Raw genomic sequence first — 6000 nt, 5'->3', positions numbered from 1 at the left:
TGGTCTCCATCACAGGGAGTGAGTCTTTGCTGCAAGCTCCATGCCAGGGAGTCTTTCCTTGCTATGAAAAGCAGTATGTTTTTAAATTGACTGAAAAGCCATTGGACTCTCTTTTATTTTTGTTCTGCCTCCGCCTCAAAAATACTTATGAAGGATAAATTGTTTACACTAACATCTTGATAGATTGCTTGTCTTGTTACATTAAAAACATTTTCCAGAGAACGTACAGGCTGTAGATCAAGCATTTCTGGCACCATTATAATTTAAAAGCAAGTAGGTAATGTATAATTGCAAATGTCTTGCACAACTTCCCTCTGACAAGAATTCTCTAAAGGCTTGTCTGTCCAAGTTTGGACAAATAGGATGGGATTTTTCTTTTGCCAGATTTCTCTTACAGACATTTTCAGTAGCATTTTGCATCTTGGGTCTTCTGTTTTTAGTACTGTGGATAGAATCTCCTGGGGTATTATTACGATTTGTACGCTAGACGTTTGAGTCAGACTTTGATCATTCTGTGTGGATGACTTGAAGAAGTGGGATCTTTTTTAATGGGTTGCAGAAGAATAACAAAGGCTTTAAGCTCTCAACCAAGCCCTCTGGAAGAAGAGGTGGTAAGTGTCTAGAGAAGGAACCAGAAGTAGCAAAAAGAGAAAAGTAGGAAATCTACAGAGCTGTCAGTGATTCTGTGACAGATCTGTCTCTAACTAGGTCCTTAGGAGTAAAGACACATCTCAGCAGCTGGGAGGAAAGTCAGCTCCAGCAAGTCAGCTGCTCCCAGCGTTGGATATGCATCTCTCCAGCTCATCAGTTTGCGAAGCTCTCTCATCAATACATCTGCATTTTAAAATAGGCATATAGCTGGGCCTCCTCAGAGCTCACTGAGGATGACTTCAAAAAAAAAAAAAAAGTAACCAACATCTTTTTTCTTCCTGGTGAAACGAGTATGGGAAGGTTTTTCTTTCTTTTTTAATTAATGTTTAAGGCTGACCTCAAAACAGCTGAAATCCTTCATCAGCAAAGCAACCCTGGCCTCAGCTGGATGTGATCAGTATTTATTGCATTTATTGCTAGGGAGCCATTTCCCTGGTTTGTTTGGGAAATGTGACTGTTGGATCTCAGAGTCCCTGGATTGTGACTTGAATGCAGCACAGACATGGATGGTGAGTGGATGGTGTAGGGTTTTTATGCCGTTTATAAGGCTTTACTCATCAATCAGGATATTGAACAGGTTATTAGTGTTTTCCAGCATATAATTCTAGCTAAGGAATAGACAAAATAAAATCACAGGATCAAAGAGCTCAAAAATGAGCCAAGTTAAGGCATAAAAACATGTGACAGCTTCCCTGCAAAGCTGCTTTTTCTTATTGCTTGAGACTCATTTGACAGTGCTTTCCAGAACTGCATCTCCCTTAAATCCACCCCAGGAGGATCTGGTGCCTGGGCTGACCTGAACTGTGAGGCTGCTTCCCTGTTAGTCCCACGGAGCCCAGCTCCTTGCCTGTTCCTCTCTGTCCGTAGCTGATATAGGTGCTGTCATCAACCTGCATGCTCTGGTGCTGTCTTTCATAACAATTGGCCTATAGTACCAGACCAATATAAGCATAACCAGCACAACTGGAACAGCAAAGTGCATCAGAACTTGCATCTGTCCCAGTCATTACAGCTGCTTGCGTTTTCCTTCATAATCTACAACTTTGGAAAACTCTTTTCCTCTTTTAATTCTGCTTGTTAAAATATAGCATTTTCTGTCTTAGAACCTGAAAAATGATCATCAGAAGGAATTTTTTATTCTTAAGAGCCTTATTTCATATTAATGTGTGTAATTAAATGGGTCTAGCTAAGCTGAAGATAGCAGGAACTCTAAGAGTGCATGTACACACATTTGCTGGTCTAAATACCCCACTCAGATTAATAAAGGAATTGATGCAGACAATGGCTTCGTGTCTGGGAAGAGCTCTTGAGGCTGTAATGTAGACGGTTGCCTCCCTGAAGCTTCCTTTTGCTATAATACAGCTAAAAATAGCCCCACTCCACACTTGCAATAGAGCAGCTGTTGTACAACAGCATGAGATGCCTCAGGAAGACCCAAAATAGATTAGGGGTGGAGGACCCTGGCTGGTATCCTGGGTGTCAGGAGCAGGAGAGGATTTGAAAAGGAAATAGAGTTTGTTAGAGCGATATTGCTGAGTGAATAACAAAAAAATCAAGCAAGGATTTCACAATAGTGACACTTTCCATGAAAGTCTCCAGGGTTTCCAAGCTGTTATAGACAAAAATGGCTTGGTGCTTGCCCAGAAGTCCAGGGATGTGGCCTAGGCCGGCCTCCTGCCCAGCACGCGGGGCAGAGCAGGGCCTCTTCTGCTTGTGGAAGACGGGCCTTGGGAGAAAGGAATACAATGAGACGAGGCTGGGAGAAAGGAATATTGGCATGACCTATGAGAAAATGTAGAGAGAAATTAAGGAGGACAGTAATTTCTCCTATATTGTGCATCGTGTGTTAGCTGAGTGTTGGGATGAAGTAGAAAATGCAGCCGCTGCGGAGATGACGCACCACAAGGCATTGAACGGTGGCACAGCAAGGCTTCTTTACTGGCCCTCTAGGGTGAAAGGAAATGGGGCTATCGGTGTACTGACCCTGCACCTCCTTTTGCTGGGAAGATGTTGTGCTGATGTATTAATGTTTAACCCGGATGTAATCACAGGGAGGAAACCCCTATTTGAAGTTTAACCTCCATAATAGCCCTGTGAATCAGAAGCACGATGCCTTGCGCTTCTGTAGCCCCACACCAAAACTGCAATGGGATTAGGGTGGAAGGAAACCAGAACCAAATGAGCAATCGCTTACCTGGACAGCGTAAACTCCAGGATACAGAGTTAGGTCTTTCAGCTTGCCGAGCTGTTGTATTGTTTTGTTTCAAGTGAGACAAGACACGAGCAGGAGCTTGGCTGTAAAATGTGGATAGATGTATACAGAATGCTTTTTCTTTCTGCTTTAAAGTGAATTACGTGAACTAAATATGCTGCAGATTTTGTTGTATCCAAGTCTTGGCAATGTTGGCTTGAGTCTGCGTACTGATAGAGGTCACAGCAATGAGAAATGAAGGGTCTGCTGATCTTGCACAGCTTTGCCTCTGGGGGTTTTGTGCCGACTAGACACAAAGACGGGCTACCAAAACCCCATGGAGGCAGCCGGAGGATGAGCAAGTAAGTGGGAAAGGCAGGCAATTAGATCAGGATTAAGGAGTCTTTCTGTGAGGCTGAACCCCTGTAAGAGCTTCTGAAGAGAAGAGAGACTGCTGTTCATAAAAATGAAAGAATTAGCGAAATGCTCTGGTAATCTCTAGCAGGTTTATGTTGCAACAATTTATCTTATTCCAACAACCTGATTAATTGTTTTTTTTTTTTGTGCCATGATGCTGCGCGGTGGTGGAACCTGTCACTGGATGCACCTTATTGCTCCGCTATTCGGCATCAGAAACAAACAATGGAAACCAACCAACCACAAACTTGCACAAAATCCTAATAATGTGATAACGTGAGGGGCTGTAAACATTAAAATGTTTTAGGTAATATTAATGTTCAGTGACAGCTTGTTATTAGAAGGTACTGCACAGAGGTAAGAAGCAAGGCCACGCTTTTGTCTGTCAGCAGGGCTGTCCAATCTCTCAAGAAGTCCTGTTTCACTCCAGAATAAGGCTCACTGCAAAATGTGAAGGCTTTTCCAATTAGGCACATGCTGGCTGCCTGCATTTTCTTTCCCGCTGGCTGGCGAAAATAGGCCCTCTGCTATTATTGCTCCTTCCTGGTAGCTGCGTTACATTTTGCTGCCTTAGGTGGAACACGGTAATGGAAAAGTTTCTCTTTAAAAGCCTGAATGCAGCAAGGCCTGACCTAAATCCCATTTTAACCAGAGGGTCCCAGGATTACTTGGAGTCCTGTCCTGCACTGCTGAAATCTAAGGAGACCTTTGCCGGTGATCAGTGATGGGAGCAAGGCCAAAGAGTGTTGAAGGTGTGTGTTGTAAATCTCCTTCATTGAGCAATATTTCTATAGGTGTGTATATGAATGCTTATGAGAAATGTGTTATCATTCAGTCTTTGCGCAGCCACTGGGAGGGACGGAGAACACAATGATAATCCCATGGTGGCTTTAGAGTTGCTCTGCGATGATTCATGAGGGGCAAATGCTCTGTTTGCTGGGCTGCTTGGACACGTGCTGTAAGGCATGCGCTGAGCTGATGCACCGAGGGCAGCAGAGCGCCAAGCAAAACGCCTTGGGGCAGCAGGTCCAGGGACAGCCTCTGCTGGTTGCCGTGAGGAGCCCATTTCCTCAGCCCCAGCCAAGTTCTGTGGGGGGCTGACAAGGTGGGAGCATAAAATGTCAACAAGACAGATGTGCTGAACGGCTCGCTGCCTTACAATAGGATGGATGTAGCAGAAGGATTTAATATTGGTTAAAAACCTTCCCCTATTTAGTTCTGTTTTGCTGACCTGTTGGGCCCAAAGCACGAGGAGGAAGAAAAAACTCGGAAGCCATGTGGCGGGTTGAAAGGAGAACTGGGCTCGATATCCACGTCCCTTTCTGGACAGGCACCCAGGGGTCTCACAGAGACATGCCTCCATCAAGCAGGCACAGCGTGCGGCCCCGCTCAGGTGGGAGCTGTGATTTATGGCCCAGGCTGGAGCTGAGCGGGGTGGGCTGTGCACAGCACCAGCAGAGGCTCCATACCAAGCACCTGTCAGCGTGAGTTATTACCTGGCCAAGTGTAAACTTCCCAGTTAGTTTCTGATTTCCAAGAAAGGTGAGTGTTGCAGGAAGCAGAGCTTTTACAGCTTTTTTTTCACGCTACTTAGCGTGAAATGGCCGTAGAGGTCCTGCCTGAAGGATGCTGTCCCTGGAAGCAGAGAGCTGCAGGGGAAGGGGTGTGTGTTCTGGGCTCATTTGGCTTGTTTGGAAAATTCTCCATTTGTTGTTGATGATGTAGAAGCGTGTTGGTGAGGCAGGCAGCTGATAACCAGACATGCAATTACACTCAGCAAATCTGCCTTGTGATGGGTGCTCTTAAGTATATTAAAAAGCTGATCTCTGCTCTGTGGAAGGAAAGGGAAAATCCAGCTGTAATGACTGTTTGGTAATGCTGCTCATGAAGTAGTGATTAAGGGTCTGATTTATTTATTTTGACTTTTGCTTCTCTGTTGCCTAACCCCGAGGCAGCAGTGCCATTCCCTGAAGCCTCGGGGCTCAGCCAGGACACACAGGTGTGTGTGTGTGCCTCCAAGGGACAGGCACGGGTCTGCTCAGGAGCCAGATGTGCCAGCCAGGGACTTTATTTCATGCTGTATTGCAAGGAAGAGGAGCAGGGAGAGGGGTGCCTGGGCAAGCAAGGTGTTGGAAGCTAGCTGGCTGCAGGGGCACGGGGAGGGCGGCATTGTGGGGAAAACTTGGTAAAAGGATGGATGGAAATGTGAAGCTCAGGTTCAATGGTGTTCTGTGCTGGTATAAAAGTCTGCATTAAAGAAATCTGACCTCTCTGCCCCTTCCTTCTCCTCCCTGGAACACCATAAGATACTGCACGCTTAGGCTGGTCATTTGAGTAATGTAAATGTGACCTCTAACAGTACCTGCACACAGTGGAGATCTGATCCTCTCCCTTTTTCTAGATTTTTCTGACCCTGAAGAGTGGCAGAAAGCCTTGTGCTCCCTCTGTCTTTTCCATTTCAACTCTCAGGAAATCCAAGATAAAATTCAGGTTCAACTTGATCAAAAAGGATTTTCACTGGGGGTGGGGGAAAAAATGTTTCTCTGCAGATGTCTGTCCTGATTGAGGTAAATAGCCAAGCATTATGTGGGGAATGAAAAACAGTTCCTAGATGCTTTAGCTCTTTCTTCCCCATCCCTTCCCTTCCCTGCAGTATTTGTCATGATTATTATTTATTTAGCACGTCTGCTTTAGCCAAAAGCTGCTGGTCCCCACCAGCCCACGGTCAGCCCCAAACCCTC

At 45.4% G+C, this 6000-nt stretch overlaps 1 long non-coding RNA gene across 1 annotated transcript in view; it reads left to right on the top strand.

The window, feature by feature from the left end:
- The first annotated feature begins 465 nt into the window (after positions 1-465).
- The window catches only part of LOC106039833 (uncharacterized), a 29464-nt gene continuing 23929 nt past the window's right edge, over positions 466-6000 (top strand). The window contains exons 1-2 of the long non-coding RNA XR_010826177.1: positions 466-1160; positions 3912-4011. This is a non-coding gene — a long non-coding RNA (uncharacterized lncRNA). The remainder of the gene's footprint in view (positions 1161-3911; positions 4012-6000) is intronic.

This window comes from Anser cygnoides, chromosome 21 (genome assembly GCF_040182565.1).
Source record: "Anser cygnoides isolate HZ-2024a breed goose chromosome 21, Taihu_goose_T2T_genome, whole genome shotgun sequence".
Classification (NCBI taxonomy): Eukaryota; Metazoa; Chordata; class Aves; order Anseriformes; family Anatidae; genus Anser; species Anser cygnoides.
Note: the sequence above shows the minus strand (reverse complement) of the source record. Positions and strands in the feature narration are given on the sequence as shown.